This window comes from Doryrhamphus excisus, chromosome 14 (assembly GCF_030265055.1).
Source record: "Doryrhamphus excisus isolate RoL2022-K1 chromosome 14, RoL_Dexc_1.0, whole genome shotgun sequence".
In the NCBI taxonomy this organism is placed as follows: domain Eukaryota; kingdom Metazoa; phylum Chordata; class Actinopteri; order Syngnathiformes; family Syngnathidae; genus Doryrhamphus; species Doryrhamphus excisus.
In genome coordinates this window covers 10,035,368-10,061,890 of record NC_080479.1, presented here as the reverse complement: position 1 = coordinate 10,061,890, position 26,523 = coordinate 10,035,368, and the positions used below count along the sequence as shown (strand labels likewise).

The 26,523-nt window shown below is 40.7% G+C and overlaps 1 protein-coding gene across 1 annotated transcript in view; it reads left to right on the top strand.

Annotated features, from left to right (window-relative positions):
• The window catches only part of fam135b (family with sequence similarity 135 member B), a 71,479-nt gene extending 46,003 nt beyond the window's left edge, over window positions 1–25,476 (top strand). Inside the window, exons 25-28 of the mRNA XM_058046656.1 lie at window positions 12,406–12,490; window positions 20,575–24,059; window positions 24,135–24,220; window positions 24,958–25,476. The gene's annotated coding sequence lies outside the window, so the exon portion shown is untranslated. The remainder of the gene's footprint in view (window positions 1–12,405; window positions 12,491–20,574; window positions 24,060–24,134; window positions 24,221–24,957) is intronic.
• The last annotated feature ends 1,047 nt before the right edge of the window (window positions 25,477–26,523 follow it).

The window sequence follows — 26,523 nt, the reverse complement described above, 5'->3', positions numbered from 1 at the left end:
GGGTGGGTAGATTTTCTTTATTTAAGTTGTATTTTTTTTTATTAAAATCCAGTGAGTATTTATTTACTTTATTGTAGTTTTATTTACTTCTACACTGATTAACATATTTTACACACTTATACTTGTAATAAGTATCTACCAGGTGTCTTGAAAGGGTGATTAGTTTTACTTTTAGTTTTTTTAATCCTTCATTTAATCAATTTTCTTCCACGTATTACTACGTATTACTTTAGTTTTATTTAGGTTTGATTACACTATTTTTTCTTTTGTATTTACAGTAGTTATAGACAGTGTATCTTTGTTTCTTTTACACTTGTATTACAACCAGTACCTGTACACATTATCTGCCAGGCATCTTGAAAGGGTAAGTAGTTTTATTTTTGTTTATTTTTATTTAGTTTTCATTCCACACTAGTGGTTAGATTTTGCTTTTTGTTTTATTTTGTTTTCATTTTACACTTGTAAACTTTTTTCTTTTACACTTGTATTACAGTTAATACCTATATGATATATCTGTCTGGTGTCTTGAAAGGGTGAGTAGTTTTACTTTAGTTTACTTGAATTTTTTCCCACACATTTTTTTTAACCTGTGTATTACAACTAATATTTGCACGGTTCTAAAATATTTTATGATGGTGACAGTTTGAGCCTGAAATGAATGAGTGAACTTATTTACATTTTAATGATGCGGCTTTGGAGGTTCCACTGTAAATGACACCCCACTTCAGACTGATTCTTTTTCTAATTCAACATGAATGTGCATATGTTTCTGCATTTACCTGCAAATACAATAGATCAATGCAAGTGCATCAGATTGCCATTTACAGAGAGTCCTGCTCTCGTGTGTGTGTGTGTGTGTGTGTGTGTGCTTGAGAGAGAATATATGGAGGATATAATGTATATGGGCCGATGGGCAAGTGTGTGAAACTGACAAATCCGTCATGTATTTCAACGAATGTAAAAAGAAAATGTCACTGTGAGAAACATGTATTTATTTCATCCCGTAGTTATTTTACTAAATGTATAATATGTAAAGTACAGAGAACACTACTTCATCTGTGCCAATACTACTCTACAGATATGACAGTGGAATAAAATCATAGATTGTTTTGCATAATGTTTTGTGTGTGCTTAAAAGAGAAGCTTTAATCGCCGACATCTCGAAGGAGTGTTCGCCGTCTATGAATACAGTACATGCATCTTTTATAAGTTGGGAAACAATGACACAAAGGCGGGATTAAAGCAACGCACTCCAAAGAAAACAAGACCTGAGAGGGAAAACCTTTGGGGCTTTTACTCGGAGTGTCATATCAACATGCTGTTTGAAAGCTAATATGCAAATGGCGTCACCGTGGAGACAACAACAGCTAAAGATGATGACATCATTAGTGGCTATAGTATATTATTCCTTTCTTGTTAGTACATGCGAACTTTAAGAACATAAACTAAGTCTCGCACTGATTTATGACTTCCACGTTTGGGTGAGGCTCCCCACCCTCCCACCCCCCACCGCAGAGACATACAGTAAATTCCGCCCACAACAACCCTTAACAAATTTGATTACAGTGTGTTCCTTCTCATCCCAGCACCCATTTGTCACTTTGGAGCTCATTGGAGTCCCTTTACTTTCTTCGGGGGCCCCTATTCCTAAAATCAATACAGCTCATTTTTTTCTGCTGCAGCAGAGAGACACCTCTCCCATGGCGGAAAACTGATGAGGGAGTCCCACTTACACGGAGTAATGCCTTTCATTTGCTGCAAGTTAAGCGAAATTGCTTGGTCACCTTCACTTTGCATCAAACAGAGCAAAATAAATAAATAAATAAAAGTCAGTCACTAGTTCACGAGTTCCTGTTTACTTCTCTTCTACCTCCTGCACGCATCACTGAAGGAAAAATTATTTTGTCATGAAATCCGTGAGTTGATTGAAGAGACGCACATGCTAGTGTCGAGAAGCCAAACCCGTTAGTCCCACGGCGATGCTTGCAGTCCAGGCAAAGTCAATAAGAGCGCTAGCAGTGGGAGTAATTAGGTCTGGATGGAGGAAGCTAATGTCATTAGCCCTCATGACACTATTATACCAGCACTGTGTCATTGCTAAATATTGAAAAAAATGATGTAAACTATTTCAGGACACAACTTCTGGGACTAATTAAAGACTTTTTATGTATTTTTCTAGTCGCACGGTGGTACAGTGGTTAGCATGTTGGCTACACAGTCAGTAGATCTGGGTTGGAATCTCCATTGGACGTCTGTGTGTGGAGTTTGCATGTTGCCTGGGTTTATCCTCAGCTAACATCGGCTGGGATTTGCTCCAGCATACCTCCGCCACCCTAATGAGGATAACGAGGGGACAGGAAATGAATGATTCTTCCAAATGACAAAATAAGGTTTCTTCAGGATGCGCCAGCAGAAGTGAAGGCTCGAGAGAGTAGGAACAAATTGGTGTTAGAAGTGGGATTTCTAAATGTTGCTACTTTCTTAAAGGTGCTTCACGTACAAATATTGAGGAATATTTTTGAATTGTGTTATTATTATTATTATTGAAACAGTACTGTAGTTTATTGTTGTAATTCATTCATTCATTTTCTACCGCTTATCCTCACGAGGGTCGCGGGGTTGCTGGAGCCTATCCCAGCTGTCTTCTGGCGAGAGGCGGGGTACACCCTGGACTGGTGGCCAGCCAATCACAGGGCACATATAGACAAACAACCATTCACACTCACATTCATACCTATGGACAATTTGGAGTGGCCAATTAACCTAGCATGTTTTTGGAATGTGGGAGGAAACCGGAGTACCCGGAGAAAACCCACGCATGCACGGGGAGAACATGCAAACTCCACACAGAGATGGCCGAGGGTGGAATTGAACTCGGGTCTCCTCGCTGTGAGATCTGCGTGCCAGATAGAGCATAGAAAACCTATTTATAACCTTTTAAAATATGCTTTTTAAACATTATTAGAGCCCTCTATATATGAAATAACATCCATATTGTCTTTACATTCATATTACCCAATATAATATAATCATAATAACAGAAAATAAGCTCCTGCTTGTGTGTGTTGATGTAAATGTGTTCCCATCGGGAGCTGAGTGGCGGGAGGACAGGAAGTGAGGTCAAGAGTTCAGAGTTTTAGCCTGTTGTGGGCTACGGACGTAAGACTAGCACATGTTTTTAGTGTTTTGTTTTTTTCTTACTGGAGTTTAAGGTGCTTGTTGTCCTGGCAATCTGGTCTGGTGCTTGTGTTTCCAAACATGACAGTAACATTACTGACACCTAGTGACCAGTGTAGAATATTACATTTCCTCACAACGTCTTTCAACAAATGACGAAATACTTGTATTTAAGGTCATGTGAGCCTTTTTTATGCTTGAAAATGCTTAAATAGGGCAAAAAAACAGTCAATATAAATGAGATACATTTAAAAAACTAGCGCTAGCTCAATGCTAATTGACACTAAAAATGCGCGCTAGCAATTAGCATTAACAATGGTACACTGCAATTTCAAACACCTCCATATAATTCAGTTGATAACTAAGATGCGTATTACAAAACTCAGATATAATAAGTTTAGTGCACTTAAGGGCTCACCATTAGAAAGGCCTGCCACACTCGACATCTTAATGGCGCATGAACATGCAAACTCCGCACAGAGATGGCCGAGGGTGTAACCACTCGACCGCCGTGCAGCCCCATTTTGTTATAATTGTAGTAAAATATCAATTCCTCATCATGACTTTATATATGCAGACTCTGTTTAAGTTTAACATGGGATTTCCCATTGAATTGTACCATAAGTGGTTGCATGCAAATGTGAAATGTGAAGACGATTGGACGATTGCTACTACATCTCTCCAGCAGGTGGTGCTACAGCTCTCCCTTCCAGTAGGCTAACAGCTATTATTAAGTTTTCAAAAATGATTGACAATCATATTATTTTATCAGTAATTTCACAGCTAAAGTACACAGCACTGTGCAAAAAAAAAAAAACAGGTTTCAGTATTCATGTCATTCATGGCCCTAAAACATCAAGATGTCTTTTCTCTCTGCAGCTTAGAGACGGGGATTTTGTTCCCCCTGATTGACAAGGCTAAAACATAGAATCCATCCATCATTGGCGCCGAGCGTTGAGCTGCATGAATGGAGCAGTCAGATGTGAAGCCAAGAAGTTTTGCTTTCACCTTTTTCCCCCCCGTCTCAAGGTGACCAACCCTTTTTTCTTTTTCAACGGGATAAAAGCAAAAGGAAAAAAAAAACATTCAGACGTTAGCTGCCAATTTAGCAGCACGGCCGGCAGTCACATGCATATGATTTCTGTGTGTTGCTGTAGAGGTCAGTGGATGCTGAAACCAGATACATTTGTGGAGGGATGATGGCCTGTCAGACTACAAGAGGGAGAAGTGCTAAGAGGTGCGGAGCGGACAGGGAGATGGACGGTAAATGCCATGTTCGACAAAGCAGGCTTTCAAAAAAGAAAAAAAAAAAAGAAGTCAGACGCTTTGGGAAATACGCTTAATTGCTTCCTGTCTTAGTGTGAGATGAGAAAATGGATATTCTTGTGTGTATTAAACACACAGCAACAGGACTTAGACTTACAGTATAAACAAAAGGCTATGTGGATTTATTTCATGTATTTTATACCATAAAAAAAAAGTTTTTTTTCCCCCCAGCATTTTCTGATGAAGCTGGGCAAGTGGTTAACGCCATGGTTCAATTCCACCTTCGGCCATCTCTGTGTGGAGTTTGCATGTTCTCCCCGTGCATGCGTGGGTTTTCTCCGGGTACTCCGGTTTCCTCCCACATTCCAAAAACATGCTAGGTTAATTGGCCACTCCAAATTGTCCATAGGTATGAATGTGAGTGTGAATGGTTGTTTGTCTATATGTGCCCTGTGATTGGCTGGCCACCAGTCCAGGGTGTACCCCGCCTCTTGCCCCAAGACAGCTGGGATGGGCTCCAGCACCCCCCGTGACCCTCGTGAGAAAATGAATGAATGAAGGAATTGGAAGCAAGTCAAAGAATATGATGGGGGATTGGAACAAAAAAATAAAGAACAAAAATATAATGGCTATAAAAAATATAAAATATACAGTATGTATGTAAAATATTTACCAACAATAATAAAAAAGTTTTGTTTTAATCATGTAAAAAAAAACAAGGAACCCAATAGTGTGTGTACATAAATATAATGACTAGGGATGTCCGATAATTATCAGCATAAAAATCCAATAACCATTGATATTGGTATCAGATTTTTTGTTTTAGCTATAAGTAGGAAAACTAAATTTGGTGACCGAAGCGGTATTTCCTGTAAGGCTCACAATGAGGTAAATAAACGAAACCAGATTTAAATACATCTATTTTAAAAAGCAATATAGCAACAAAATATTATAATATGGATATATATATAAATATTAATATTTTGTGTATATAATGGTATATAATTGCATTTATTGAATTTATTAAATTATGTGCCCTGTGATTGGCTGGCCGAAAACAGCTGGGATAGGCTCCAGCACCCCCCGCAACCCTCGTGAGGATAAGCGGTAGACAATGAATGAATGAATAATTTCATTTAGAAAAAGGAAAAAAAGTGCCTGGGGTTTAAAATGGTCAATTTTAAGGTTCTTTCTTTGTATATGTATATGTATATGTATATGTATATGTATATGTATATGTATATGTATATGTATATGTATATGTATATGTATATGTATATGTATATGTATATGTATACAACACCTCATTACTACACATGTCTGAAAAGGAGCAGGAAGAAGAAAAGCTTAAGGTTAAAGAATAAAATAAGATATCGCTTCACCCCCCTCCCCAACCCCCCAATTTGGTGCCATTCCAGTCTATTGGTTCCCTAAAGCGTCACGTAATGTTGGTACAGTTTGGGCCAGTTAACCCGTATCGTAACCAAAAGTGCTGAATGGAAAAAGATGAAGCCTATCCCACACGGGAGGGTTAGGAAATATAAAGTAATCCTCCTGTAATCCTAAGAGATCCCAGCATGCAAAGAAATGCTAATCCCAAGTAATGATAGTTGATCCATACAAAGGTCCACTTTCTAGCATGCAAAAAAGAAAGGATGGGAAAGGTGAATGACGACATTACTCTGCTGTTCTGCGGGGGCGGGGGCGGGGGCGGGGGGCTGCAGGTCCGCCCGGCCCTGTTCTAGCATTATATAGCAAGATGTGATGACTTTGTAACTCAATGTGCTGCATGGGCAAAAACCACAACACATGTTGGACAAGAGATTTGCTGTCTTGATAGCTTCTGAATCCATTTCATTTTTTAACCACAGATTAACCTTGATCCTGCATATCTTGGGATTATCCACTCAGTGACAAGTGCATATGCGCGCTTTTCCCAAATCAACCCCCCCCACCCAACCGCCCCGTCGTGCTGCTGTGAATGTCTTATGCTCATCTGAAGCATTTGAGCGGCATAGGAGATGGATGGATGGAAAACGACATGTACTGCAGGGGTCTCAAACACGCGGCCCATGGGCAAAATGTGGACCGCAGGACACTAGTTTGAGGCCCCCGCCTTGATGAAAGTTTAATGTTAGTGCGGCCCGCGCAAGTTTGATATGGATGCTGTATGGTATCATGTACCCAGAAAAAATTATTACGTTTGATTAATGTTCATGTTAAAGGTTAAATAACTGTTAATAGTTATCCTCCCTATCCGTGTGGAGGTGGTAAGTTTTTGGCTATTTACGTTTAAAGGAAATAACTTGAAGGCTACCGTTTAGGTCGCTAGCTCTCTAGTTTGCGAGTTAGCATGTGTCTCAAGACCCTGCAGTTGCGCAATATGTTGTAAATAAAAAAGAGTATAAATGTGACTATAGTCGTGTTTTGTCATGTCTACAGGGCTCTAATAATGCTTTGTTCATTTTAATCTGAAAAAATAATTTGTCTACCCACCAACTATATGTGGTTTCTTAAGTTTTTATTATTTGCCGTTTTAGTATTATATTTATTTATTACTGATTGATTGATTTTCTTTATTCTTGATTTGTTTATTTATTTTTCATCTTATTTTGTGCAGAAAAATAAAAATTAAGATATTTGAGAACAGTGGAATGTTTTATCAGAGCTTTTATTGTAGAAAATCGGAACCAAAGCACTGAAAAAGTTTGTATATTTTTCTGTTTTTAATAAATGCCCAGACCCTAGCTCCAGTGGCTCCCAGGTAAATTGAGTTTGAGACCCCTGATGTACTGTGTTGTCAGTATAAAGAGCCCCCCCCCCCTTTTTTATTTTCCTATTATTCTGGTCATCCCACGTATGCATCTCAGAACTAATGTAGGTAAATAATTGCTCCTCAAAGCAGAACGCAAAGTTAATTAGCGCATTAGGAGCCGAAGGTCGTTCTCGCAAGCAACCCCCCCCCCCCAAACCCCCCCCTCACCACTCCTCAGCCTCTTCTTTGGCTTTCATTAAGATGCAGCGAGGAGCAATTGGGCTCCCATCAATTCTAAACATGGCGCCTCCCCTGTTAATACACTTAATTGGCAATTTGATTAAAGTTGAGAATTGAATTGAGAAAGTTGGCTATTCATCTTTTTCATTTTACACTCATATCACTTTTTTTTCTCTCTCTCTCTGTGGACTAAGAGAGGGAAGTCCATTATTCAAAAGTAATAGGGGCTAATTTAGCAAGTTAGTGACCCATTTAATAGCATGCAGATGTGACTAGTCTGTGAAGATGGTTGAGACAAAAGCTCTTATGAGGTTGAGTATGTGTTTATTTTGCTGGAAATGTTTCACCAAAAAAAAAAAAATTGATGTATTTAAAAGTCTTTTCCTTACACGGACCCACTTGGCGCGCGAGAGGGGGGGCGTCAGGTAGCCTGTTGTGACCACTCCCTCTTTCATCATCACTTCAAACCAAAAGCGGCCTCTTCTTAAAGTAATAATGCAAAGGAAGAGCTGGGAAAAGAGGCGGCGGCCATTGGAGGGGAAGTAATGAGGGGGTAGCTGATGAAAAGACTTCCAGTGTACTTCACCAACAAGGGGAGCCCTGCGCAGAACGGTCAGGGTCAGTTTTAATTGAAAGAAAAAGCCTCCCCCCCGGCCACCCAGAGTGGTGCCTCCATGTTTGATGTGCTTACTTTTTAATGGCGAGCAGGTAAGACAAAGACGGGGGCGCAGACATAAAAAGGGGATGTTTTGCTGTTTGGGGAAGATTGGCAACGTACACGGACGGGCGACGTGAGCTTTCCCTTGCCGCCGTCGCTTCCTCGGTTCATATGAAGATGAGATAACTTAGCGCTACTTACATAACTCGGAAATTATTGTGTAAATGTCACTTAGCAGTTACTTAGGACTGAATAGAACCAAACTGCCTGCACGTGTAAACAAAGCGTATCATGCTGTTTGGCAGGAGGGGAAAAAGAAACACGCCAAAATGAGTACGGCGGCCGCACAGTTGCCCGCCAACTGTCAGGGGAGAAGAAGAGGCACAGCTCTCTATTCAAACAGCACCTGCTCAGTAACGATAAGTCAACACCGCCAGGGAAGGAGAGATCATATCAAACTGGTTGTTTACATGACGGATGACTTCAGGCATATGCATTAGATTATTGGACCATATGCACAACAGGATGTGTTTGCGGGTGTTTCATCTGTCCGGGGAAATGCATAGCTAGCCAAAATGTGTACATAGAGTTACACCATAGCTAAGCTCGCCTTATCGAAAAATGGTAAAGTAACACTAAAGCTATCATACACTCGCTATGGTGATGGAAGTAAAAGTAACATTCATTCATTCATTCATTCAATCAGTTTCTATGTTTTTGGAATGTGGGAGGAAACCAGGAGTACCCGGAGAAAACCCATGCATGCACGGGGAAAACTCCACACAGAGATGGGATTGAACTCGGGTCTCCTAGCTGTGAGGTCTGTGCGCAAACCACTCGACCGGTAAAAGTAACATTCAACCTAAAAAATAGTAACACTAAAGCTTTTACTTGAGCTTTTAAGCTTTTAAAGTTTTACTAACATCTGTGTCAGAGGGGACCTTTTATGCTTTTTCCACTTTTCTGAACTATAAATGTAGTTAGAATGTTGTATTCTTGCGTAAACAATGAAACCAAGTTTCAGATAATAAGGTTTGCGCATTTGAAAGAAGTTTGGGATGGCTCAAAACTGTCGGTTTTAGAAGGCGTGGCAAAACTGTCCCTTTGTGATGTCACAAAGGGGGAGACTTCCTTATATGGACGTGACTGTAAGGTAGATAAGCTCTCTGCCCTCCCACAAGCTCTGCTGCTCGGTTTAGGAAACAAGCTCAGACGTTATTTTGTTTGGTGATTTGTTTGTGGTTAGGAAGCACTTTGGGCGTGTGACCAATCACAGCCGAGTTGGCGTGAGTGGAGGCGGGCTGTGGGGGGAATAAATTAAAACAGACCGTTTTGGCGGGAAGCACAAATCCATGGAAATACAGCTGGAATAGGTGCATATTAATATATTATTATTATTGTTATGGTTATGGTTATGGTTGTTGTTGTTATATTATTATTAGTGTTTATTATATATATACTATGATTATTATTATCAACATATTATATTTATCTTCTTTTGTTTCTGGTATTATACGGGAGCCAGGCAACAACATTTCATTGGCAATTTCACTGCTGTGTTTTTGTGCAAAGACAATAAAGGAAGTCTATCCATACATCCATACATCCATACATCCATACATCCATACATCCATCCATACATCCATCCATACATACATACATACATACATACATACATACATACATACATACATACATACATACATACATACATACATACATACATACATATTCTGGAAGATCTAGTAAGTTTTCTGCATGGATTATTGTGTGTAGCTGCTCTATAGGAGTCAACAACTCAAAACAAAGGGTCAAAAAATGAGCCCAATAGGTCCCCTTTGCATGAAAGCTAAGATAATGTATAGTAACACTAGAGCTAAAGTATACAAACATTCAAGCTAGGGTAAAGTAACATTCAAGCTAAGTTAAGTAACACTAAAGCTCAACAATATGTTGTTATGCTAACATGACCTGAAAAAATGAGCCATTTATTGAGTCAAATAGGATTTCATGTGGTTGAACAGGTACGCACATACTGTCCATTTCAAGTGAAATCCTATTAGCTGATGGTTTGTCTGAGAAGAAGGAGCTCCTAATGATAGGTTTGGACGGGAAAGAGGTAAATAATGATATGATTTCTCTTTTTTAATATGATTCATCAACTTTGCCTTTTGAGTGGGAGAGCGCCCCCAGTCATCATCTCTCATTAGGTAATGAATAGTGATTGCTATGAAATGACTTCACCCCACTCTGCTGCCTGTCCATTAGCGTGTTAATCAACAGCATATGACTGCCAGGCTGCGGACCATCCCCTTGAAACAAATGGGCCCGGCTGGCCCTCCGCCCCTCCTTTTGCCCAAAATACAATCCCTCATTTGCATAATGAGGGCCAACGAGGATGATGTTTGCTCATCATCACAATGCATTCATGCACCGGACGCTTCTTCACACCTGATGCTCTTTGTTCACATTTCCAGTATTGTTGGAATGATTCATTATGACGCGGCGAAAGACGCACACGGGAGAATGTTTTGACCTAACAAGGACCCCTTGTTAAGTCCCATTATTCTGTAACGATGAGATAAAGTACTCTTATCCATCTTTTTTTCACACAAAAAGAGCAGGGATAAGGTCAAAACTAAAATGTCAGACATGTTTACCCTCTGGAGACACACAGATTGGCTGCTATTCATCATAAACTCAACAACTTCTCATGACGGAACAGTTTTCAGCTCGCTGTTGGTGTTTTAATTGCGTGAAAATGAAAAGAAAAGAAAAGGAAAAGTCCGCGGCCAGACAGTAAAGGTCAGTTTTAATGAAAGATGATGATATATTGCACACCTACGATGCAAAAATCACATAAAAACACATGAATAGGAACACCCCGGGCTCCAAAAAAAGAATAGAGTATTAATTGACAGCTTCAGGTGTGCGTGTGGCGACAGCTGGCAAATCAATTTGACACAAATAGGCTTGATGGCATCACTCAGACAAGACCAAAATAAAAGACAATCAATTGAATAATACAACCATCAAGGTCCTGGTTCTTTAAGGAATCAGCACGTACATGGCAAGGTGTACCTTTACTCTCTCAAATGTTAATAAACCCCAAAACAGACTATTTATGAACAGAATATAATCCTAATTATTCCCAAACCGTGCAAATAAATGAAAAACAGTGCAGGAGACTTTGGTTTGTTGTAATGGTTCAATGAGTTTGACCACAGTTTGACCACCAACATGCCATTGTTGCCAGTGTGATGAGCATATTTAATGAATAGGACTTCCACATCAAGCAGCCCTTCTGCTCTGTTGAATGGAAAAATTTAAATTGAAATTGAAATTAAAATTAAAAACATACATAAGTCGCACTGGAGTATAAGTCGCAAGTCGATTAAAATTAAAATTAAAATTAAAATTAAAATTAAAATTAAAATTAAAATTAAAATTAAAATTAAAATTAAAATTAAAATTAAAATTAAAATTAAAATTAAAATTAAAATTAATTAACATTTTAATATAAAGTAATAATATATAAATATTATTAATATGATATATTATTAATATATTATAACTGACTTGAGATCAATTGAATTTGGAAAACATGCCCTGCTTTGCTTTTTTCCAAGCTAAATTTTAATTTTAATTTTAATTTTAATTTTAATTTTAATTTTAATTTTAATTTTAATTTTAATTTTAATTTTAATTTTAATTTTAATTTTAATTTTAATTTTAATTTTAATTTTAATTTTAATTTTAATTTTAAAACCAGTTCCATCTCATTTCTACACCGTGACTCCAAATCCATCTGTTCATTCAGCATCATTCATTAGCATTAATATGTTTATCATTTCAAATGTGTTGTATTACTGAGTGTGCGAACGTTTTATTGATAGAACTTGCCTTCTAAGAGGACGTAATGTCTTTTTTGGTCAAGTAGTTGGTAAAATAAATTACCCGCAAAAAATGCGACTTATACTCCAGTGCGACTTATGTATGTTTTTTTCTACCTAATTGTGCATTTTTGCCCTTTTGCGATGGTAATACATAATACGGTAATTATGGCTTGTGGTTTTTTTTACCATTTTTCAAAATTCTATACAAAATTCCACTTCCAAGTGTTCAGGTTATGGTATTGACTATGGTATTTGTTTCTATGTATATATTTGAATGGCACTCTACAGTGTGTTTACGTATGTATCAGTTATTTATAAAGGATTGCCCCCTAAACCTAAGGACTGGTTGGGCCACTCTTAGCAGCAACAAGTGCAATCAAGTGATTCATTCTGATCCATTTTTTTATTTTTAGTCTTCCAGGTCCGGAAGCTTGCAAAAGTGGCCCAGACCATCAACACTACCACCACCATATTTTACTGTTGGTGAAGACACCAGAGGTAATGGGATACATACATTTTTGTCTTGTCTGACTTTATCCCAAAGGTCTGGGGGGGGGGGGGGGGGGGGGGGGGGTTATCAAAATGTTTTCTTAATGTCATGTACGCCACCCAGCCACTCAATTTGGGTGTCGTTGTGGGGTCTTTTGTGACATCTTGAATGAGTATAAGGTATAGGCTTATATTCCACAAGTCCATAGATCAGGTGCTGCTGAAGGAGATGAAGGAATGTATAAAATATATGGAACAAGGTGCTTCTAAATGAAATAATGGCGCTGCCTCGCCGAGCTGATAACCTCTTGGCTTATTATCCCAATTAGAGTACACAGCTGGAGGAGAAAATGAATGTTGCTCCGGGCCATTTTGTTTGCTTATTTACCAGCGCGCGTGAATTGGAATGGGGGTAAACAGAACCGGATGATGCAGCCTCGTCTCCGCGATGGCCGCGACTGTTTTAACCAGATGCCACCATTTCCTCTCCACAATGCGTAAAGGTCTCATAAAACAATATCCTCAAATGATCATGGGAGCAAATGAAGGCAATCGTGATGGCATTTGCGTGGCGCCACAAATGACGAGTGTTTAAAGTTGTGACAGGCCTGCTAATCAACATGGGATAAATAGCAGGGGGGAGAAATATGCAGTCGTGCAGCAGATGGAACATTTTCTTTGGTGCATTGGAAGCTGAAGTTTGCACACAAGCCAAGTGTAGAAGCGGCGCGTTCCTCCCGCCATAATGTGCTTTTCCTCTCAACTGTTGTAATTTTCCTCCCGGGGGGGACAAGGTTGTTCCACACGAGCTGGTTCTCTAATAACCAAGCCAAGCCTTGGAGTGAAAAAGCCATTAAGGTCAAGTCATGCATACTTGATTGAACATCTTGTCTGCTAAGGAGCGCCTAAGAATATCACATTAATCACCGGCACACAAACCACTCATGGAGCCGCATATGTTTTATTTTTTGGCAACTTTCTGGTTAATTTAGGCGGATATGGCGAATATGAATGAGAGAAACTTCCCTCTCGTAGCAGCCTGGTGCTGTTCTCCTGGCTCCATTAGTCCATCGCGCTGAGCCTCACGTGGGGAGGCCACACCAAGGACGTCACACTCTGATATTGTGGGCATGTGGGAGCGTATCACCTAGCAAATGACGCAGCCGGGCGTGAAATCATCTCTGCTCAGCTCTGAAGGGCTTACATTGATTTTTAATGATGAGCCCATATCTTTTTTTTTTAATACATATATGCCAAATATACTCAATGACTCCATTCTTTTTAATACATATTTAACACTCATGTGGGGCTAATAAAGTATGCACATGTGTAGGTGTGCAGGTTAACAATGAAGCTAGCATTTGCGTCTTGAATTGAGTGTTTTTCAGCAGGTAATCAACACAAACGGCAAGGTTTAATCACACAAGCATATGCAATTACTTGTTGTTTGATTACCTGCTATACACACTAATTATATATTGTACATTGCGAGCAACACCTGTTGCCTAACTTTCCATAAAGCGCTTAAAAATAAGAACTGTTAGAGTATCATAGCCCAAAGAGTTCGCCTGTTCTTCATTGTAAACTTTAGTCCAGGATTAAAATGATCTAATCGGTACCATATGGTTGAATGTATGAATAATGCAAGGGCCGCCTATCCATCCTCTCAGCCTTCATCTAAGCTTATTATAAAAAATAGTGTATAATATTCGTGTATATTCCGCACAGTTGTGCTGCTTTGGAAGGTTTTGTCATCTTACTTTAATTATTCATAAAGCAAAGCCATAAGGAGAGAATAACCGAGCAGAGTGTATTAGGATTGGAAACAGGAAGCTGATTTTTCAAATATTTACGGAAAATATATGCTTATTTTTTATTATTTATTTCAAAATAATTCGCTCAGGTATGTGAAAAAATGTAAAGAATGTAATAATTTTAGTTGTAGAAGTATTACTTAACTGCTTTCATGGGAGCTCATTCAAACTGGATAAAAATGGATTGTGGTCTGAAGTCTTGATATCATTTGTGGTATTACATTTGGCAATAATGCAACTGGGATTCGCCGCCTGAAAGACCCGAAAGTGCTAATTTAAGTGACGACAGAGGTGAGATGGAACATAAACGTCATCAGGAGTCACATGGACATCCCATCTGCTCGGCTCGCTGGGAAAACTCAGAAAGTCGGCAAATGTAGCGCCAAAGGGAAAAACCAATCAAATTAATCACCGGCTTCTCAATCCTACAGAGACCCGCTCATGAATAGAGGAAGCTGTATTTATAATGGACCGTACTACTATGGCTACTTATCTTCAGGGGGTGTGACAGGGAAAAAAAAAATCAACAGCCAAGCCATTGTGGAAGGTAGAAAAGATTTTATGGGCCGCAATTCAGAATTGAAGACACGTGGGGGGAGGGGGTTAGCGCGGGTCTAATCATACTGTGGAGACATGAGGAGGAGGGCGGCCATCAATTATGAGAGGTGCTGAAAGTGTATATTCCTTTTCAAATGGCTAATGGAGGGGTGATGTGTTCAGTTGTGACATTTCCACATGTCATGAGCGCACCTTGAACGCCCCTCAAAAAGGACATTCCAAATGTTGAATGCTTTGTTAAGAAAACCATCAAACCGAGTAACCTTAAGTACTTCTAGTGGAGGTCAAATCAAGACTTCCAAGCCATAATTACCAAATAAATTAGCGATGCAGGAACACGTTGTGGTATTTATTCCCCCCCCCCCCCCCCCCCCCCCCCACTCAAGTGCTGACTGCTCGATATTTGACAGCTGAAAGTTTGCGAGCTGGCAGACAGATTCTCGCTGCTATGTGATTCATCACGAAGGCTCCGGCGGGTCTCTGTGGTTTGAGACACAAAACCTGATGTTTGTATCACTGAGTTGGGTGTCAAAGCTATTTGTCACGGCTCTTTGTCGTACTCCTGCATCGCCACAATAAACGGCGGCAGTGAAAGCCTCTGGCAGTTCATCAAATGATTTGTTCCCTTTGCTGAAGATCGTTTCTTCCTCTGTCTAACCACTGACACGCATAAATCCACTGTCTTTTGTGTGCATGTCATCTTGCCTTTTCAAAAGGACAGACATGGTATGTATCAATACGGCACCTGTCAAATTTCAATATGTTAATGGTCATTCATTTCTCTTTTCTGGATTAAATTCTGTGTTTATACCCACCTGGGAAATCAAAGTACAAGTTCAATTTTTGTTTTTGGATTTAACAAATCACTTTGCTCAAGTGCATTTCCAACAAATCAATCAACTAGATTAAAGCTAAAGATTGTCAAGGCTGGAAAGACTCAACTCCAAAGCACTAGGGGGCAGCACCCTATTGCAACAAACTAAGGTCTCCCAGACCAGCTACCAGCACGAAAACACAATGTATGCTGGTCCACCAGACCAGCTACCAGCACGGAAACACAAAATATGGTCTGGTCTTCCAGACCAGTATACCAGCACGAAAACACAACATATGCTGCTCATGCTGGTATACTGGTCTTCCAGACCAGCACAAACATACAATGTATGCTGGTCCACCAGACCAGCTACCAGCATGGAAACACAAAATATGTCTCCCATATGGTCTTCCAGACCAGCATAGACCAGCTACCAGCACAAAAACACAACATATCATGAGCTAGCATGGCTTGTCTAAGATCCAAGTCACTTGGGGGCAGCAAGTTATCAAATAAACAATCGGCTAAATCTGTGCTTCTCAAACTTTTTCCTGCAAAAATACTTAGCTTTTTGCTACTTCTACTACGCAGGTCATTATTCCAAACGTGTGACTTTTTATCGTATGTCATTTTGAGAACGTATACTGTAAATGAATATATACTTAACAAGCGATAATTTACATATAAATAGCGTCGCACCCAATGTCACGGGATACTCGCTAGTAGTTAGCGCTCCTAGTAGCTGTGTGAGCTTAAATGTCAAAGTGTCCGTCAGTTCAAAGTGACTGCTGACCCTCAGCATGCGAGCAGCAGAATATGAGCCTGCCTACTTAGTGTCAGATGAAAATTAATCGACACAAATGCACTCCACAGCTTAGGATAATCACACCACCGCAGCTCTGGGCAAGTGGGCTCGGGTGGAGGAAGAAAACCGCTGCCTAAATAGCTCATTAATTCAAACACAGGCGGGTCATAGTGAGGTTTCGCCTTGGTGGCACTGACATTTTAATCAGAGGTCCGCCTGTGTCTCCATTAGCAGGAAAATGAAGCCGATGATTTTGTTTTACAATGATAGCAAGCACTGAAATCCACCTGTGAAGTACGGAGAGGATGATTACATCTCATAGAGGACGGGTACTTCATCTACTTCCTGTCCTGAAAAGTTGACCAGCTTCATTCGTGGTAGTTGTTGACTTCATTTAAGGTCATGCTACATTTTTGCAGGCGTTCAATGTACACACAAATTTAGCTAGTGTACATACCTACGGAGCATTTAGCACTTAATGAGCCAGAGATTTCCCCCGTCAGGAAATTAAACACGAGGCAGAGTGACTATTGGACATTCATTCGGTGGCCAGAAACATACAGTCAATCTTTGTTAGACTTATGTGGATAATCCTATATCAACAATGACGTCATCCGCTAGCTAACAAACAAAAACAAATATGCATGTAGTCATTCATATTTCTTACCTTTTCCAACACCCCAGATTTAATAATTGATGAAAATACATAACTATAGCTTTTTCATTCACTTTTCTCAGAGGAAATTCATTCATTCATTCATTTTCTACCGCTTTTTCCTCACGAGGGTCGCGGGGGGTGCTGGAGCCTATCCCAGCTGTCTTCGGGCAAGAGGCGGGGTACACCCTGGACTGGTCGCCAGCCAATCACAGGGCACATATAGACAAACAACCATTCACACTCGCATTCATACCTATGGACAATTTGGAGTGGCCAATTAACCTAGCATGTTTTTGGAATGTGGGAGGAAACCGGAGTACCCGGAGAAAACCCACGCATGCACGGGGAGAACATGCAAACTCCACACAGAGATGGCCGAGGGCGGGGACCGAACCATGGTCTCCTAGCTGTGAGGTCTGCGCACTAACCACCAGACCGCCGTGCCGCCCCTCAGAGGAAATTATTTTATATATTTGCAACTTGCGCCATAAAAATGCCTACAATCCTGTCAACTTGACCCAGGAAGTGGCTGGCTAGCTAGCAAACAAACATGATAAGAGTATAGTTACAAATTTATTGCTTGTTGAACAGTTTCCCCTTCCCCAGAATCCAAAATGGTCCAGTCCAATAATATAACGTCATCCCTCATGAACCAGGAAGTAGCCTGCAAGCTAACAATCAGTAAAAAATGCAGCTCCACCATTTATCACTTTTGTTCCAGTAATATTTTGTTTGTTAGCCTGCTAGATAAGAAACTGTAAGGTGAATGAACAATAACAAGGCTTTTTCACTTTTGGTGTTTAATATGAAATGTACCCATTTCCCCCGCCCCGATTGAAAAATGGTTCGGTCCAATGGCCTGACATCATCCTCCATGAATCAGGAACTAACCTGCTAGCTAACAAGTGTACAGGAAATGAAACAAAAACAAACGTCAGAGTTTTTTTTTTTTTTAGTCTGTAGTACATTTTTGGTTTTTGGAGTCAGGATGTGTTGACTTCCCTTCCCCAGAACAAAAAGTGGGAAAGTCCAATCGTATTTGTCATCGTCCATGAACCAGGAAGTGGCCTACAACAACTCACTGTCCAGTGCAGGTATACACAGCCTGGCCTTTGTTACATTGGCTGTTATTCTAGTTGTACATATTGTTACTCTCAATAATTTAGCTCGACAGCGAGAGTTAACAACATCTGGCTCATTGCTGTGCTCCACTGCAATAAATAGATGAACAGTTGAAGAAAAGTTCAAGTAAACAACTTGCCCTGAATCTCATCTTAACTGGAGTGAAGCCAGGGGCTGTTTGTCTCTCACAGTAAAAATGTAACAACATACAGTAGATGCATTTTCTCTTTGCATCGGCTGCCAGCCTCATCAATATTCACACTTATTGTTTTTTGCAACATTTGCTGCTCTCTAAACAGCAGGTCACAACCTGCAGCAATATTTCACTTTTACAGCAGCTTGTACTTTTCTACTCTTTCTAAGCAGCTGATCTTGCTGTAAAGAAAGCTCACAGCTGGGCTGACTGACGAGGAGTAAAGTCACATTTATTTTAAGTTTAATGTGATTCATTTAAGGGGTGATCGGAAATAAAATGAGATTAGATATGGCTTCTATTCATAGGGAGCGGCGCTCGGGGGTCTCTTGTCACGTTGGGAAGTAAGACGTATAGCAGCTGCTAAACTTAGACGTCTCACTCCCAGGTGAAAATCAGTCATTTCGTATGAAATCTATGTTAATTAAAAAGTGTCAAGAAAAATGTACAGGAAGAAAACATAGTCTACAGTTAATCTTCACGGCAAATACATTGTATTTGAGGAGTCTGATTTTTTTCCTCTTCTCTGCAAGTGCAAATGGCTTCCCAGCATGATTCACATTTACATATTGATTCCAAGCCATTGTTGTCTATGCGAGGAGGAGATTAGCTAAATTGCCGTTGGAATAATTGACCGAGTATACGTCTGATTAGTGTCTAAAGTGTTGGAGGTAATTGATGATGAAAATATGATGGTACAGCTGATGGGTGATTGATACAAGTGAGGCTCTAATTACACCTTTAGTGACATTAGCACATACTGACTGCTTCTGATGTGGTCCTTTTCAGCCAGGAGGTTCAGGAAACCTTCAAAACCCTGATTCCAAAAATTCCACTTTTTCATGCAATTGTAATTTTTGCCTCATTTTTGGCTGGGAGGTGTGGAAAACCTTCCAATTCATTGTTATTAGGGGTCCTGGCAGCAACCGAAATGCTACTTTTTTATTTGTTTGGTAAGGTTATTGCAAAATGCCATTCTTTTAAGGGTGATGCCACAAACCTTTTTCTGGGCAAGAGGTCAGGGAAACCTCCCCTCCTTGATTGGGGGCCCTGGAAGGACCCCCTAATAGCAGAAAATGCCACTTTATTGAGTGGTATATTTTCTTCTGTTTGTAAAGGTTGGATGAAAAATGTTATTGTGAGATCTGAATTTTTTAGGTTGCTGTAAGAAGCCAGGGCTGCACGGCGGTTGAGTGCTTAGCGCGCAGACCTCACAGCTAGGAGACCCGAGTTCAATCCCACCATCTCTGTGTGGAGTTTGCATGTTCTCCCGGTGCATGCGTGGGTTTTCTCCGGGTACTCTGGTTTCCTCCCACATTCCAAAAACATGCTAGGTTAATTGGCGACTCCAAATTGTCCATAGGTATGAATGTGAGTGTGAATGGTTGTTTGTCTATATATGTCTATATATATATATATGTCTATATGTGCCCTGTGATTGGCAGGCCACCAGTCCAGGGTGTACCCCGCCTCTAGCCCAAAGACAGCTGGGATAGGCTCCAGCACCCCCGCGACCCTCTTGAGGATAAGCGGTACAAAATGAAAGAATGAATGTAAGAAGCCATTTTCTGGACAGGGAAAGCTTCTAAATGTAAGCCATTTTGTAATTCCTCGTTGCTATAGTAAAAGTAGCTAATGATCACAACATTGACATATTTATATTATATTCAAATAATAACAGCAGTATATTTGGTTAGAGCACTGGAATCTGATCATCATCATAGGAAGACAGACAAAAGGGCTCAGAATGAAAGCTCAGAATGGCTACAAAGTGAAATTTAAGCTTCACGTTGTCTCCTCCGGGGCTTGAACACAGGAACGTCAGTATGAGTGCGCTGACCGTTCCATGAAAAGCCCCGGCTGTCCACAGAGCATCCAATGCAGCTCTTAAGGCCGTGGCCGTGAGGTTTTACCAACATACTCTGGTTGGCATCCGTTGCACCTGGAAAGTGAAAGTTAAGTTTGTGTGAGAGGAACTGTCTGTACGTGTTGTGCAACTGTAGTTGTGCTGTGTGAGTAGAGTGTCAAGAAGGCCTTCTATGAGAATCTCTTAGACTGAAAGTGCACTATGCTAACAGACCGAATCTAATAATAATCATTTCTCACAGTCTCAATGTTGTGTTTTTCAGGTTGCCTCCAAGGCTCCTTTCTGGCCTAGGAAGTTGAGAAAACCTGCACGGAAAATATTTTCAAGCAATATTACCCCTACAATACATGGAGGACCCACCTCTTCTACCGCTAGTGGTTTATCCTCATGTGTATGTGAGTCAAGTGAAAATGAACACACTTCTTACACATCCAGGCGGAGAAATGTACTCCACATTCCTGGAACCCGCTCATGGCCCAGTTGTTGACAATCTGCGAGAATTACCAAGTCTCATCGTGTGTTTTATTTCACACTTGGCTTGCTATATATCTCACCGAGCGAGAGGGACCTCCTACTCATCAGAGCTCCACGCCGGGCGAAAATGTTATGCAAATGTTCCCGTGGAAACCCAGAAGAGGAGAAGCTTCAGTCACTTCTTCAGCTAGTTATCTTTTACAAATAGGAAAAAAAAGGGGCAAAAACTATACTAGCTTGGCAACAAAACCACCACGCACACACACCAATATTGAAAAGGTGATACATCTGGTTTGCTTTAGTCCAAACTTCATCCACGAGGGACACATCTCGGCGTTGCGGTGATTAGTATGGAAAGAAGTTTAAGATATCATGTGAAGGTTATCCATTCATTGGCTTCTTCCCCGGGGGTGCTACACACAACTGCCAAGGTCATTCGGCACCACGCCGTTGAGGACTTCTCACCTCGGAAAGCAAATGAGCGGCCCGGTGTCATCTTACATCGGAGCGTGATGGCTTTCATGTTCTCGCGGGCTCGCATCCTGCTGTCAGACGTCGGGCAGTAAGACGCGGATAAATGCCACAAGATAGAAACATTCGCAATTGATGCTAGGTCACGCTTTCCTGTGATGTTGTTTTATTTTAAGGATGATGCCCTAACCTCTTTAGTAAGCATGATTTAGTGAGCTTAAATTGACTCTGCAGCCGTGTGTGCACCAGTAAATTGATGGAAAAAAAACTACTTTGGAAATCAGGAGTAACTTTTACACTCATCAGAAAGTTGATATAAAACACTGATTGCCTGTTGCCTGGCTCCTGTATAATACCAGAGACAAAAAAAGATAAATAATAATTTGTTTATAGTTCATTTGTAATAATAATAATATAAACAATAGTATAAATTAATATATATATGATAAATAATAATAATAATATATGAATATGCATATATTCCAGCTGTATTTCCTTTGATTTGTGCTTCCCGCCAAAACGGTCTGTTTTAATTTATTCCCCCCACGGCCCGCCCAAAGTGCTTCCTAACCACAAAAAAAATCACCAAAGACAATAACGTCTGCCTGAGCTTGTTTCGTAAACCGAGGAGTGGAGCTTGTGGGAGGACAAAGAGCTTATCTGGCTTACAGTCACGTCCATATAAGGAAGTCCACCCCTCTGTGACATCACAAATGGACAGTTTTACCACGCCTTCTGAAACCGAGTATTTTGAGCCAGCCCAAACTTCTTTCAAATACGCAAACCTTATTATCTGAAACTTGGTTTCATGGTTTACACAAGAATACAACATTCTAACTACATTTATAGCTCAGAAAAGTGGGAAAAGCATAATAGGTCCCCTTTGACTCAGATTTTAGTGTAGCTTAGCTTTAGTGTTACTATATTTTAGGTTTAATGTGGAGTTTGCATGTTCTCCCCGTGCATGCGTGGGTTTTCTCCAGGGACTCCGGTTTCCTCCCACATTCTAAAAACATGCTAGGTTAATTGGCCACTCCAAATTGTCCATAGGTATGAATGTGAGTGTGAATGGTTGTTTGTCTATATGTGCCCTGTGATTGGCTGGCCACCAGTCCAGGGTGTACCCCGCATCTCGCCTGAATACAGCTGGGATAGGCTCCAGCACCCCTGCGACTCTCGTGAGGATAAGTGGTAGAAAATGAATGAATGAATGTGCCCAGCTGCTCAAAGACAGCTGGGATAGGCTCCAGCATACTCCTACGGCCCTAATGAGGATAAGCGGTATAAAAAGAGAATGTATGGATGGAGTAGAGGACACATTTAATACTGTATTTAACTCATTCAATCAGTAGGTATGTTTCGCAACGTGAATAATGAGGACTTCATATTGTGTAGTGGAGGTCTGTGCAGGTCTCGTCGCGCTTTGACGGCCACCTACTGCGGACATCATTGGGCATGACGTGGCATTATCACCTTGTTAGTCATCAAACCGATTTGTCCCCACCTCCTAATGTGTTGCTTATCGTAAACACGGTAACATGGAGGCCAAAGGCGACGTGAACTCACACGTCTCTGAAATTGCACTGACAAGCGTTCTGACATCATCGGCACCTCCCATTAACGGACGACAACTCTGCAAAACCGGAAAGCATATGCGCCGATCTTTGCCCTTTTGACCCCCGCAGCTACCTGCGGATACACAGCAATGAGAAAAAGCCAAGACAACAGCAGCGGGGCAGTTTCATTTCTAACACACCATTTGCATAATTGAGCAGATTGTCTGCCATTCGTATTAATAGAAAGTGGCAGTTCTTAAAATGAGAGATTTTATGGGGTGAGTCAACCTTTAACGAGCCAATTGCACTATGCAAAAACGGCCACCTGTACCCTCGGCAAACAAGACAATTTCCCATCAGTCGTTTGTCTCCCAAGCAGTCATTGAGATTAAATGAGCCTTATTTGTCATCAGTGACAAAATGTAAGGCACATAAGGGGGGAGGCCCAAGGGGGGGTCCCTTTGATGAAGTCAAACTAAACAGAGTCCACTCTAGCTTGCATTGACAGTGACGTGCAGATTAATAAACCATGGCAGCCAGCAGGGTGTCGCATATCAACGACGCCACAAAGGCCCAATAAAGCAACCTGCACCAATAAAGCTGTCCAACACCAATTTAATGTGACTGTTTTTCACAGGATATGTTCCAGAGATGTAGCAATATTTTGAAAATATTGGTGTTTCTTTTAAGCATGACAAACATGTCGTTCATATCAATATAGACTGGAGTTGCACTGTTCTCTGGTATCTCAACATGGAGGTCCATGTCCCTCATCATCGCTGTGTGTCAGCGCTCCTTAGCAGGGCAGCTGCCGGGCTGCCCCTCCTTGCTCTGTGCAAACACTCTAAATTTCACAGGTTTAATTTTGCTTTGTCAATAAACTTGCTTTTTTTCTCTGTAGCACTTTGAGATTGCCACCGTTACGGATAATGCATTTTTTCCGATTAAAAAATTATTTAAATTACTTTTTTCCAATAAAAAAGCTGTCAATTATCTGTAAGGGAAATCCTTATTGTGTTTGTATATGGTCGTTTAGTTTAAATAAAGTTTATTTAAAAAAAAAACAATTGGGCAACATATTAACTCTCCAGCTCTGCGATTGGCTAATCACGCACAGCCACTGCCCCTACTGCCAGCAGGTGTGTCTGTCTCGTGTTTGTGCGCGACGCGATTCCAAGTTGCGGTACTTCTAAATGTGTGCTGTCTACTTGCAAAGACGTGGACAAAATTTGGGAATCCGTACGTGGTGAGTACAGTTTGAGCGCGGATTTGGGAGCACTCAGAGCACTTTTAGTGAAGTAGGAACTTTCCCTGCGTGCAGACTGTGTGGAGGCTACAGCAGCTTGTGGAGCTTGTGGGTACAATATACTGGATCGAAGGGAAGACTACAGGAAAGACTGTGTGAAAGTAAGTGCTGTCCCACTCATTCTCTAAAAAGTCTTTAAGCATAGTTGAATAATATGCAATCTATGGTCATTTCAGATTTTGGTTCAAATGTACCGATATAAGCCACGCCCATTTTCAGTTAATCCACACCCATTTTCGGTTCATTCCCCTCCCCCTTTGAGGAAATTAAAACTTCCGGTTTATGCCCCGCCCATTCCGAGTACTCACTCATCCCTACTGCAAACCCACTACACTAATCTACACTAACCCTCTAATGCTAACGCTACTTCTAACCTTAACCATTACCCCCTAACCATCATCCTAACAATGAGTGACTGATGTCTCCACAATGTAAATTGTTTGTTTTTTTCTTAACTATTGTCAAGCGCAGAAGTCATATTGTACCCAGCAGTTTGTCACATTTGTTTTTTTTTATTGCATTTTGAATAAGCATTGCAGGAAAAACGGGAAAAAAGCTAAATATATCCTAGGTGACACCGGCAAGCTGCCACTTTAGCGACTATTGTTTTCATTTTAGGAATAAAGTGAAAGTTTGTTAACATTTCAACGTGATGCTGATGCCATGGAGCAGCAAACCGTGTGAACGAGCCCTGCCAGCTGTAATGATATTGAAAGGGGTGTTAGCTCCTGCTATAAGGAGGAGACCTTTGATGGCTAATTAGCACAGTCAGCTGTCAGAACAGCAATGGCGGTGAATGGAGAGTTTTGATACCATGCTTCTATTTATGCTTTCACAGCTCGCTTTTGTTCTCCTGGGCATTATTGGGTTGCAGCGGGGAGACCTGGAGGGGAGGGAAGGAGGGAAGAGAAGGAAGAGAGGAACATCAAATTTCTCCTTCCCGCGCTGGATGTGACCACATTAATTATAGATCCTCGGGAAGCAGGCGCTAACATTCATCGGACATATTTTTAGAACATGAGCAGGCTGATTCATTTCTTTAATCAAGACGACAGGTGTCAGCTCGCTTGAGAATTAAAAAAAAAAAAAAAGTTGAAAGCTGCTTAAAGTTGTCAGACATCCATGACATTTTGAGGTAGCAAAGGTGCAAAACGTCTATTTGAGAACATGTGCCTTCAGGCTAAAGGGCAGGTGAGCGCTGTATAAATACTTCAGGCGTCACCAAAGATGCAGTATGTCAGTATTTCTGTCCATCACTGCTCCCAAATATGGACAATGCTAATAAATCAGCACATGCTGTCTTGTGTGAATATTATTTTTATTTATTTTTGCAGAGTAACAATAACAATTCTTATTAAATACTTTTAAATAATTGTGCCCTTGTCACAAATCTGTATTTGTATTGGCTATGGGATTATTTTAGGCGCGTGGCCTTTCCACACACGCCTATTAAATAGCAAACAAAATGTCTCCTTTTTAAATGTTTTAATTGCAATTTGTCACACTTGCAGTCTATTTATGGGCGTACCATTAGAGGGGCCAACGTGAAGCAGGCTTGGAAGTCAGAGGCGCTGCTGAGAGACTCTCATGTTCTCAACGTGGCGCCTCGCAAACAACCGGGCCATTAGGACTTGTAGGCAGAGAACACGATACATCATCATGCTAATTTGCTTGAGTCCGGAGATTCAATTAAGTCGTCTAAGAGCTTGTTTGTAAAGGAGAAGCTCTGCGTCTTGCCCCCGTGTCACCTTGGCTAGAGTTTCTCTAAATGTGGTGCTAAAAGAAATCAATCAATAGCAGGTGACATCCTCTGAAGGGGAGATGTGACAACAGATCCCACAGCAACCAGTGACACCAGCAGCATCTCGGTAATGTCATCCTCAGCCTGACTTTGATTGATATCAGCTTCGCGGGGAGCTTTTTATTTGAGGCCATGAGGGCACCTCGTCACTCCGTATCCAGGATGTTACGTCAAGTCACTCAATTTCACCTATTTTGGTAGTGATTGGGGTAGAAATAATACCCCCCCCACCCCAAAATTATTTATTTTCATTGATTGTGTCATTTCATGAATGAATTAGTTGTTGTTCCAGGCCTAGCGCTCTCATTCTCTGAATGAGAAATCTTGCCACGTTTTAATCTCATGAGATTAATCTCATGATTAATCTCCTCTTCTGACACCTCCTACATCAAATATTATTATCAAAGTTATTATTTCAGTAGCAGGGCACACATGTAAACAAAAGGTTTCCTGCATGCTTTGAATGGGAAATAATAGTGCCATCTGGTGGACAAATAGAAAGATAACTGAGGTTCTCTGGTAGTGGTGTTCTCCTAAATGAATTCAAAAACTAAGCGCTGCAATGATGCGGTGTGCACTGGCTAGGTGCACCATGGATGAATG